This window comes from Zingiber officinale, chromosome 8A (genome assembly GCF_018446385.1).
Source record: "Zingiber officinale cultivar Zhangliang chromosome 8A, Zo_v1.1, whole genome shotgun sequence".
NCBI classification, from domain to species: Eukaryota; Viridiplantae; Streptophyta; class Magnoliopsida; order Zingiberales; family Zingiberaceae; genus Zingiber; species Zingiber officinale.
This window is the reverse complement of record NC_056000.1, coordinates 108,657,902-108,670,771: the sequence shown is the minus strand read 5'-3', so window position 1 is coordinate 108,670,771 and position 12,870 is coordinate 108,657,902. Positions and strand designations below refer to the sequence as shown.

General features: G+C 34.3%; 1 pseudogene; it reads left to right on the top strand.

Annotated features, from left to right (window-relative positions):
* The first annotated feature begins 3,732 nt into the window (after positions 1 to 3,732).
* LOC122011111 lies at positions 3,733 to 4,652 on the top strand (annotated as a pseudogene).
* Positions 4,653 to 12,870: the final 8,218 nt, after the last annotated feature.

The following is a 12,870-nucleotide window of genomic DNA, read 5'->3' as shown; positions in this document are numbered from 1 at the left end:
AAATTTTAAAAATACAGTTTAATAAAAAATTTCTAAAATTAAAAAAACGTTTATAAATAAAAAGGATTTTTTAAATTATTTCATTTTTTAATAGCTAATTACAAGAGAAAAATGAAAAAAAATTAAATAACTAGAAATAAAAGATTGCTTTGATGATGTTTTGGTCATAACATTACCATTTTGGTGTTGATTTGGTCAAAGCATCACCACATCGATATTGATTTGGTCAAAGTATCATCTTGATTTTGTCAAAACATCACCACCTTAGTATTGAATTCTTAAAAGCAACACCACTTTGGTGTTTATTTCTTCAAAACATCACCACATTGGTATTAATTTTGTCAAAGCATCATCACCTATAGAACCATGCTTAATTTTTGAAAATTGACTATGCACGACTACACGCTAGGAAGGCTTTGAATATGAGACTTTATGACATGGTAAAATTGAGAAGCACTGCAGTTGTCTAAAGAGTTTTTCCTGAAACTTATTGATGGGTTTAGAGGATTTAAAATTTTGAAACCTAGAATGAAATAGAAGAGGAGAGTATAGTGAAGTTAAATATAGTGTGCATCCTTAGTTCTGAGAATCCTACTTAAAGTTATGAGTCTATGTCAATTGGCACGTCGATTGAATTTTTGAAAACAGACCATGCATGACTAGGAAGGCCTTGAATTTGAAACTTTAGGACACGGAAAGAATGAGGAGCACTACAAAAGTCTATACGAATTAGATTGAGTCCCATCAGAGCTGGCTAAGATCATCAATGTATTTTGATTGAAATTCACTGATGAACCTAGAGGATTTCGATTTCTAAAACCTAGACATGGAGTGGAAGGGGGGAGTTAGAGAAGGTAGGTATAATGTGCAAACCTTGATTTTGAACCTCCTACATAAAGTTATGGGTCCATGTTAATTGACACATCGACTGAATTTTTTAAAACAGAATGTGCATGACTAGGAATTTGACACTTTAGGACATGGTGAGACTAAGGAGCACTATAGAACTCTATAGGATGGATCGAGTCCTATTAGAGTTGGCTAAGCCCATCACTCATTGATGAACTTAGAGAATTTAAACATGGAGGGAAAGAGGGAAATATAGAGAAGGTATAGATGGTGTGTAACCCCGCTGAGCCTCCTACATGAAGTTTAGGGTGATGTTTTTGAAGGATCGAAATTGTTGTGGTGTTCTTGTTCAAAGATCAAAATCAATGTGTTGGAGAAATCACAACATAGAGGTGTTAGTTTGGAAGGATCATGACTATTGTTGGTGAAAACAAATATCTTGTGATTTCTCTAACACATTGAATTTGATTTTTGAAAATCAGCATCATAATAGTCCTGATCTTTCGAAACTAGAAACACTAGGTTATGATTTCTCTAACATAATGGCGCTAATATTTATAAAACAACACTATAATGGTCTTGATCTTACGAAACCAATACCATTGTGTTGTGATTTCTCTAACACAGTGGTGCTAATATTTATAAAATAGCATCACAATAGTTTTCATCCTTCGAAACTAACACTATTGTGTTGTGATTTCTCCAACACTGTAGAGTTGATCATTATAAAATAGCACCACAAGGGTTTGATCATTCGAAACCAACACCACTGTGTTGTAATTTCTCTAATAAAGTGATGCTAATTTTTATAAAACAATACCACATGGTCCCGATCCTTCAAAACCAACATCCATAACTTCGTGTAGAAGACTCAAAATTAGGGTTGCACACAATCTGTACCTTCTCGACACTCCTCTCATCCACTCCATGTAAAGGGTTTAGAATTCCAAATACTTTAGGTTCTTCAATTAGTTCGGCCAAAACCCATTGATGGTCATAGCCAGCTCTGATGGGACCCAATCCAAATCCTATAGTTTTTGTAGTGCTCCTCAATCTCACCATTGCCTAAAATCTCAAATTCAAGACCTTCGTAGTTGTGTATAGTCAGTCTATTTTCAAAAATTTAATCGGCATGTCAATTGACATGAACCCATAACTTCATGTAAGAGGCTTAGAACTAGGTTGCATATCATATTTACCTTTTCTACACTCTCCTCTTTCACTCCATCTCCCGATTGTAAATTTTCAAAATTTTTAAGTCCATCAATGAGTTTCAACCAAAATCCATTGATGATTTTAGCTTTCCTTGATGGGACTCAATCCAAATCTTGTAGGTTTCTATCATGCTCAATTTCAATGTGCCCTAAGTCTCAAATTCAAGGCTTTCCTACTTATGCACAATCTATTTTTAAAAATTTAGAAGGCGTGGCAATTGACACAAACCCATAACTTCATATATATATAAGGAGGAACAAAACTAGGGTTGCATACCAAATTTATCTTTTCTAAACTCTCCTCTTTCACTCTATGTCCAGGTTTCATAATTTTAAATCTTTTAGGTCTATCAATGAATTTTGGTCAAAACTCATTGATAGTCTTAAATACCTCTAATTGAGACCCAATTTAAGTCTTGTAGGTTATGCGGTGCTCCTCAGTCTTATCATGTCCTAAAGTCTCAGATTCAAGATTTTTCTAACTATGCATAATATGTTTTTAAAAATTTAACACAGTCATATAGGTGGTAATACTTTGACGAAATCAGCACTAAGTTGGTGATGCTTTAAAGCAAAATAGTAATGTTTTAATGAAATTAATATCAAGTTGGTGATATTTTCACTAAATCAATGATCTTTGATCAGAGCAGTATCGTATCAAGGTAGTGATGCTTTAATCAAAACAACACCAAACTATTTTTTTTAGTTTTTAATTATTTAATTTTTATCATTTTTCGTATAATTTTAAAAAAGATATAAAATAATATTTAGAGAGAAATGATACCTTTAAGATTTTACCGTGCATATCTTGTGATCATTTTTTTTTTTAAGTTTAATACTAAATCCAACTCTTGAATTTTAAAAGTAAAATTCTAAATGACATATCTGTAAGTAAAAAAAAAAAAAAACTGGATAGCCATGGATGAAGTCTATAAGTACAGGTCCGTTGTATAGTAAAATGAGAGTTGCCTAAGCGCGTTGTCAATCGGCATCGACCAAGCTAATATTGACGTAAATTAGTGTATTAAATTTCTTAATGAAGTAATTAAGTTTTTATTTTTTTTAATTTGATTTTATTCAGTTCAATTTGTTTAAATAATAATAATAATTTTTAAATTTTTTTTATACCAATTAATCCTTGGATGATCATCGACGTATTAAAATTTTTTAGGAAAAAAATCAAAAAGGTGATCTAGTCTTTGCACTTTTAGGAAGAATATTTGTGAAAGACGAAAAGAATCGGGAAGTATATTTTCGAAATTAAGAGCATTAATTAATTAATTAATTGGAAAAATTGAAATTAATAATGCAGTGCAGTATTTAGGAATTTAAGGAATTTGAATTTCCTTTATTAAAACGGCGCAGGGGAATAAAACAGGAGCGAGTTAGTTAATTTTGTGCTCCATCCACGTAAGCATGGATCCGGAAGAATCGGTCGTCGACCTCCCCTGCGCGGCCACGTAGCCCACCCACCCGAATAATTAATTAGGGCTTCCTTCCACCTTCTTAGCCTACGCCCTCGCCGCCCGGCCCGATCGGCTGCATGCCGAGAATAACACCAATTACGACTGGCAACTCCTCCTCCTCCGCCTCCGGTCGATCTCCCCGGCCCCGCCGCCTCCTCCTTCAACGCCCCACCCTTAACAACTAACCTTCTTATACGACCATTATGAGCCCTTCCATTTCCACCTCCAACACCACCACCACCACCACCTCCACCACCACCAAGTCCTCCTCCACCACCGCCTCCTCCTCCTCCGGCCAAAGCGGTACAGCCAACTCCGCCTGCGCCGCCTGCCGCCACCAGCGCCGCCGCTGCAAGCCCGACTGCACCCTCGCCCCTACTTCCCCGCCAACGACCAGCACAAGTTCCTCAACGCCCACCGCCTCTTCGGCGTCAGCAACATCATCAAGATCATCGCCAACCTCGACCCCGTCCAGCGCAACGACGCCATGCGCACCATCATCTTCCAATCCGACATGCGCGCCCAGGACCCCGTCGGCGGCTGCTACCACATCGTCGACGACCTCGAGCGCCAGATCAGGCACTGCCTCGCCGAGCTCCATCTCGTCCACCGCCAGCTCTCCATCTGCCGCGCTCAGACCGCCGCAGCCGCCCAAGCCGCCGACCTCGACGTCGTCGGCCCAGGCCCATTCCCTCCCGGCGCCGCCCAGGACGTCTGCGTCGTCGACCCCGACGCCGTCAACATCTACGACCCCAATCTCTATTCCGCCCCCATCAACCACCTGAGCCAACAACAGCAACAATTTTACAACAATAACTACTTCTGCTTTGACAACGACGTCAACGGCGACGATCACGATAATCTGAACATCAACGGCGCTAATTGCGTCGACGACCACACTAATGTCGACGTTTGTGATAATATGTTGAATACTCTTCGACAACAGCAACAACAGTCATGCATGGTGATGGGGGACGAAGAAGAGATAAAGCCCTTGGTCGACATGTTTGAGGTTAGAACATTGATTGCCGCTGCTGATGACGACGGAGATTCATTCAGGAACACTACTGTTGCTTCCCCCTGTCATCTTAACGGATCTTACCATCTCCACGGACGCAGGTAATACATATCATCTACATTACATTACATTTAATTTTGATTCACTACTAATTAAATTATTGTAGATCCATCACACAACAGTAAAATTAATGCGTGTGATTCGAGGTCCTGGGTTAGTTGCAAAAATCATCTTTTACAATGCAGGATAAGACTCAATATAGTACGATCTTTTTCGGAAATCTGTATGAGACGCGGAAACTTCGTGCACCGGATAGCCTTTTATTTTATACTCTTTAATAAAAAGAATATTTTTTCCTTTTCTCCCACAAAGAAATTGTTTATCTTATCCTTAAAACTCTATTAATTAATAACTTCTTAAAAATAAAATAAGAATATTTATTCTTGGTTTAGATCATCGAATGGCAATTTGTGATCATTAATTAATACTAACTAAAATTATTTATCTCATGTCATGGCTCAAGTTTGGAGCTAAAGGAGGAAGTGAATCAAGAGCATGATCTGAAAGGTGCTGCATCTTTGTTTACACTAACAAATTAGACTGTAGTTCTTCGGTTCTATGATCACTTCGCTTTTTTTTTTTTTAATCTCAACTTCTTCTTCAAAAAGATGGCGAGTAAGCTTGATGGTGCTATATAGCTCCTTAGGTAAAATCTTTCGCAAGATCGGATCTTGAGTTTGAATCCCCCCTTTGTGATGACACATATGTGTTCAACTCATGCTAAAAGAGAAGGAGACAACTATATATATACTTGGCATTTTATTGGATTGTTGCGTTCTTTCTGTTCTCGGAGGAGATTAGAAATAATTACAATCCCTCAAAAGAGGGAACTTAATTGGAAAGTTCTTTTGTATGGAATAATTAGTCAAGTGAGTTGTTTGTCTCACTTTATGGTTAGAGATATTTATTAACATTAATTTCATAGTTATTGTTGATTTTTAATGAATTGGCCAAGGTCCATGTTATTGTGATAGAGTGGAGAAAGTTATAATCCACATGTAACAATCAATATTAATGAGTTGAATTTATGTTTCTCCTATCATTCTCTTGTTTTTCTTCAATGTTTATTTTGCCTTAATTCAGTTGTTGGTAGTATTTCGATTCATCTAAAACCAATGGTGGTAATTCTTTTCTTCTTAGTTTAATTTCTATGAGACTTTATTAGGATGACTACTCAGTTCTCCACTGAAATTTAATCCAGTTAATTTATACTAAACGCATTAATTACTTTATGCATTTAATTTAATTATAAAGTATGAATTGCTTTACTGTGTTCTTTTAATCTAGATCACACTATAGGTGAATTTGAACTTGATTAGGTACTAAATACTATCTCAATGATAGAAAAGGTAAATTATATATGTTCACTTCATATGTCCCTCGTAGACGTTGGGCATGAGTATTTGGTACTTTGTTCATAAATGTTTAGCTAATTTTTTGATGCAATATTACTGACTTATGTATCTATTCCTTTCATTTCTTCCCAATAAGAAAAGACCCGAGAGCTTAAGATTATACAAAAGGTTACAAAGGCTTGAAAAACTAACAAAAGAATTACATTTGTAGACCTTTTTTCATCTTTATATTATTTTTATGCTCTTTTACATAAGTTCATATCTAAATGCAGCCACAAACATGTGGTGCTTTTAAATGTTTGGACTGTGATCTAAAAATTAAAATTACATATCTAAGTGTAGTATAAAAAGCTGAAAAAGGAACAAACTAGTGAGCAAATTCGAGTTCAGATTGACAATCACTTTGCTAGTAGGAATTCTTCAATGGATACGTCTCAAACGCAAGGAAAAACATGTACATATATTGGTTACTGATTGTAGGATGAAGTAATTTACATCTATTGAATACAACCCTCCATTCCTTCTGCTGCATTTTATGAAATATGCATTAACCCAAAAAACATAATTCACAGAAATACAAGTGAAAACATCTTAGCCAAACAAAAACCAAAAGTATAAAAAAGCTTATAACATTTTTCAGTTAAATGTCATTTACTCTTTGCATTTTTTAGTTGAAACATACATTTTCAGTTAAATGTCATTTACTCTTTAAATTGATTACTTAATGGTTTAAAACAAAGGAGATTCATGCTTGGAGTTGGTATCTAGATGTCTAAGAACTGATGAATCATCTCAACCAGGAAGAAACTCTTTATTCAATTATATCTCATAATAGAAAAATTATTGAATCAGTATAGGAACTGTGATGGTTATGAGAAACCTGCTTATAGTCAAGCTTCCTTTGAAAATAATTAAAATTTTAACTGTCAATTTTTGAAGGTTTTTTTTACTGACAATGTCTTTTAGGAAGGGGAGCCTTGACGCAATGGTGAAATTGATGTCGTGTGACATAGAGGTTACGGATTCGAGTCTCGAAAACAACTTCTTGCAAAACAGTGTAAGGGCTGTGTTCTATAAACCCTTCCCTAGAACCTCACATTAGCAGAAGCTGGACTATTTTTTTTTTTCTTAACATTTTAGGAATTTGATGCAGATTGATGTACCATGACAAAAAAAGACGGGTCCAGTTGGTGCTTACCGTGGGGCTGAGTAAGAAGAATAGATTAAAAAAAAAGGTTCAAGAGGATGAAGAGGTGAGGCATAAAGAAAAAGGTTTCTGAAACTAAGATTACTTGCTAGCCACCTGCTGCTGCCCAACAAAACTTTCGTGTTGCCTTGGATTTCAACCTGTGACATAAGTGGCAATCCCACTGCATGCCTATTGTAATTTTTTCCAAAAGCTTCCTCAATTAATCATGTGGGGAAGTAAAATCTTTAAGAGACTACGGTAATTTTCTTTCCCACCTAATATATGCAGCCGATTGCATTATGGTCCTCACAGTGCTTCTTTTCTCACTAGCTTATAATTTTGATTCATTTGGAAGGTAAGACTCAACATCTCACATTAACACTTATTCTGATTGATGCCAACTGATATCTCAGTCACATGATTCAACTTGTCAATAATTTGCTTCTTAGAATAGGCCACTAAGCACCTATCAACAATGTATTTATTTATTTATTTGTAACATGATATCAATAACTTAAAATGCGCAACATAACTTTACATACTTGAAAATATAGCTCTTCTACTAACAATCATTGCACCTTTTACCAGACAAAGGGACAATCAATCTTTATATATTTCTTTTTATGAAATACTATATTTGAAGCAATGTGCAAGATAGCCTGAGTGCCACAAAACATCTTATTGGCTCTTCATTGGCTTCACTAGAGCATTACCCAACTATTTTATTAACCATTTGTTATATAAGCTCACATGTGGTAGAAGTCATTGCCTATATTTTGTCTCTGTACTCACTTAGCCACTACAGTTGTTTTCTTACTCTTCCAAGATATTAAATTTCCTCTAGAGGACAAAATACTCTGTATATTGCTGGTTCATGGACGTACCTACCGCATTTGTATATCCTACAACCTTGAGATGGCCTCAACCGTAATAAACAAGGCCATTCCGTTGAGTCATTTTGGTATGCTGCAAAATCTTCAAAGCTCCCGCAATGATCATGACATGGAACCTCACATGGAGCCTTAAAAATCAAGATATAAAACTTACATGAAATGAGATGTCAAGCTTGGTGAGTTTCAATGTACCAACTAGCTTGCAACATTTATTATAATATTAGTCTAACATTGGGATCCATCAAATGTCAACTAGCTTAGCTTTCAACATACTGACTTAATCATATAAAACACATTTTTTTGAGAGATAGAATGTCTCTCCTTGAACAAACAACCTGTATGACACAAAAGTATTTAAGGTACCTAGATTCTTGGTTTGAAAGTGTTGATGAAAGTATGTTTTCAACCTTGTGATTCCTATAAAATTATTGTCAATAATGATGACGTCATCTACATAAACAATAATGAGGATATGTTTCCCAAACTAATGAATTATGTGAAATAGTAAGCAATTTGAAACTCTTAATCATCTAGAACTAAAAAAGATCATAACTAAATTTACCAAACTGTGCAAGAAGATTTCTTCAGCTCATAAAGAGACGGACTTCACAAAGGGGCTTACCTCTGTTTTCACATAAGGTCACTCTCCTTATGAGACACAAGACCAGGATGTTGCTCCATGTATAACTCTTCTAAGAGGTCATCATAAGTAAAACATTCTTGATACCCAATTGAAAAAGAGGTCATTGTAACTATGATTTAAAATCTCGAGTCTTGCAGGAGTTTCGGTCCTAAAATGAAATGATACAATTTCAATACCGTATTATGTCATGCCAATATAGTTTTAATATTTTTTTAAATATAAATATATTAACTAAAAAAATTAATCTAAATATTTAAAAAATATAAAATACAAAAAATAAAATAAATTTTTTAAGGGCAAAAGTTAAAAGGGCGCCTTTTTTTCGAATATTCAAGATAACACCCCATTATGATTTTTTATCAAAAGGGTGTTGTACCTCATGTACAATTACTCAACTACCCTCACTATATAGTAGCAATTTATTCACATTTGTCTCTCCTATATTTTTGCACCTAAATCGGCACGTTGTAAAAGCTACGAAATCATAACTACTACAACATGAAAAATAAAATAAAACAAAATTGTTCGGAGCCTCTGATAAGGATTTAAACAATGTTTTGAGTCTGAAACCTGACCATTATGGGTTCTGCCCCATAACTAGTTGTAGATCACTCATTGAACGAATTTTGACTTGATATTTTATGCATCACATGGTTCAATCTGAGTCAAAAGTTATGACATCTCAAAGTTTATGGTTTAACATTCACGTTGTAGCAGCTACGAAACTATAACTGAATGGTAGCTCAGTCATAGCAGCTACGAAACCATAGCTATTACAACTTGAATGTTAAACTCTAAACTTTAAGAGATAATAACTTTTGATCTGGATTAAACTATGGGGCGAACAATATATCAAATCGAAACTCATTCAGAAATCTACAACTGGTTCTAGGGTGGAACTCATAATGATCTTTTTCAGGCAAAAAAAAAAAAATATCATTTAAATCTTTTTCGAAGTCTCCGAACAATTTATCTTAATTTTTTTCCTTGTTGTAGCAGTTACGAAATCATAACTACTATAATTGTATAACAACTACGAAATCATAGCTGCTACAATTATGTAGCAGCTCAGTTATAGTAGCTAAGAAATCGTATCTGCTACTACGTGGAAAAAAATAGAAGAGAATAATTTGAATAAGTTGCTACTGTGTAGTAGAGGATTGTTAAGAAATTGTACATGGGGTGAGACACTTTTTTGATAAAAAATCAACATAGGATACCCTTTGATGATTTGGTAAAAAAAGGGGTATATATATATATATATATATATATATATATATATAGGATAATTTTGGTTTAATTAAGCCTATTTAAATTATTTCAACTATAGCTAAGAATTAATTAAAATTATTAACTTAAGTTATTTAATTAAAACCTTTCCTCCTTCCATGCCGCCAACGACTTCCTCTTCCTGTTCCATGTGGCTTCCTCATGAGGCCCATGCTATGCCTTCGCGGGGGTGTCGGTATCTCGAACGTGCTAGTGTTTGTTTCAATTGGTGGGCGGAACAAAATGTTTCGCCCGTATCGAACAAAATAACACGAGATTTAAATCATGATTGTAACATTGTTGCCAAAGAAAGGTTGTGACAAAGCAATCCTAGCCTCAAGAGGAAAAAAATTCAAGATAACCACCAACTTCAAACACTTGAGAAATCCGTTAGCTAATAATCAAGCTTTCAGCCGAATTACACCACCATCACAATGATTACTCACATCCTACTATGGATTCACTAGGAAGAAAATAAATAAACTCTTATAAATTAGTAGAACCTATGGTTGTCATCTCATCTACTATAGTATGCCTATGTCAAATCAAGAGTGTTTCTTTAATAATCCTAGGAATGAAATGTAAAATTTATGAAGAAATAAAGGCCATCTACTATAGTATGCCTATGTCAAATCAAGCGTGTTTCTTTAATAATCCTAGGAATGAAATGTAAAATTTATGAAGAAATAAAGGCAGAAGAGGTCGGTAATGAAGTAGCATATAAAATTTAATAAGAAAAAGGAAATAAAGAAGTTCATTTACAAGTACCTTTCCAAAGAGCAATGAAAAGGTCTGAATAAGTTGGATCCAGGATTAGTGTTGATAGTCTTGATTCTCATATCCAATTAAAAATATGGAGAAATAGGTAAGGTCTAGGAACAAATAGTGAAGTAGGAAGAGGAAGTGCATCTATAACGACTCAAAAATAGGAAGTAGGAATGCCTATATGAAATAATAGTGTGCAAGTTGTCTCGACCAAATCACATTTTTCCCTCATTGCAACATTATTCTATTGCAGTGTATGGAGACACTCTAAGAGAAATACTTCCTTGTCACTTGAGGTTTTAATAGCACATTAATCATCTCGGTAGAAAAGCAACTAAAATGGGTAAATATTTCATAATCTGTTCCAAAATGAAAAACCATGTTATCCTCAAGTAGTTATCAACAAATGTAACAAAGTATCCAAAAGCAAGTTTTGAACCGATTCAAATTAGATCCCAAATATCCAAGTGACCTAAGGAAATGTACAAAAACATCTCTATGGATAGTGTTCGAGAATAATGATCCAACATATTACCTAATGGGTAAGGCTCACATCCTCAATTCTAGAGATCAAACAAGTTAGGAACAATCTTCTGTAAATTTTGAGTGCTAGAAAAATTATGGATTTAGAATGGATAAAAAAAATCAATAACTAGAATAGATGAGATTGTATCCACTGCCAAGCCAAGCTATGAAATCTCTTAGACTTAGATCTTGTAGTGATTACCTTTCATCTCCTCAAATTAAAGGTGTTAACCAGGCGGTCAAACTTCAGGTGACCTGACCCAATACAGAATGGGTCGAGTAAAGAATGGTCTAATCTTAATTGAAGTTCAACACAATCATATTTATAGGCTTCTTCTAGGAACAAAGTTCTTGATCCATAGGTTGTGGCCAACATATCATAAAGCCAAATGTATTAAGTCCGACACAAGGCTAAGCCAAGCATGCCCAACATGTTGGGTTGAGAATGACCATCCTGTAACTCAATTACATTTTATTAATTTCAATAAAATATTAATTATATGATCTTTGTCCCTTAGAGTAATTTAAAAAAATAATAATAAAAAACACACTATATTATCCTTAATTTTTTTAGAAAATACCTCCATATCTTTTTTAATATAATTTTTAAATTTATTTTTGTTATATTTAATGAAAAAGTACATCACTAACGAGGAGAGGGGTTATGGGCTTAAGGTGATGGGTATTAAATTCAACAATACATTAATAACCAAGTCGTATCCCACTATATGAGATTGACTATGGATTCTTTCATGTCATTGGGCTCTATTTCCTACTATATTTTCATTTATATTCAAATAAATTTATGTTATTTTATCATTGCTTAGTATTCCTTTTTTTTTCTAGCTTAATGTGTATGTATCATCGTTTCATATCAGTTTACATGATACATTTTTTGCATATGTAGTATGTAATTAAAGGCGAAGGGATATCTTTTCCATTTTTCAAAAACTCGAGGGATAGCAATGGAAATAGAAATCAAACACAACACTAACACGGTTTCTTTTTTACTTGGTTCACAGCCCAACAACGGCTACTCCAACGCCCGCAAACTTTAATCATTTTTGATGGGCAATCATTATCAATTCATCGTTTACAAGAGATTAGGAACAATAGCACGTTTATCGTCCTTATAAAACAAAGTACGAGCAAAACTGATGCAAGATCAATATAGGAGGACCCAATTGTTGCAGTACTTAAATTAAAAACTTTAATTAAACTATTAAACTTAATACAAATAAAATTAAAATCTTCATTAAACTTAATTCAAATTAACTTAAAACCTTAATTAAACTTAATACAAATAAAATTAAAACTTAATTCAAATTAATTTAAAAACTTAATAAACGTAATTCAAACAGCGCTTTTCAATCCTACACCAATCTTCCGAAGGACATTACTTTTGACTCGAAACTCGAAATCAGGTTCTGTCAGTGGCCATGCGTGCAAAATTCAAAAATCTACATTTATTATAGGAGCCTATAACCGCCAATTTTTGGGCTCAAATTCCACCATTTAGACCCCTTTCAGAGCCTTTTTTTTCCTAGTTTTAGTAATTTTTGTTTTATGGTATTTAGGGTAAGTTTTAGTATTTCTAGTATTCATAAGTTTGTTTTATTAATTT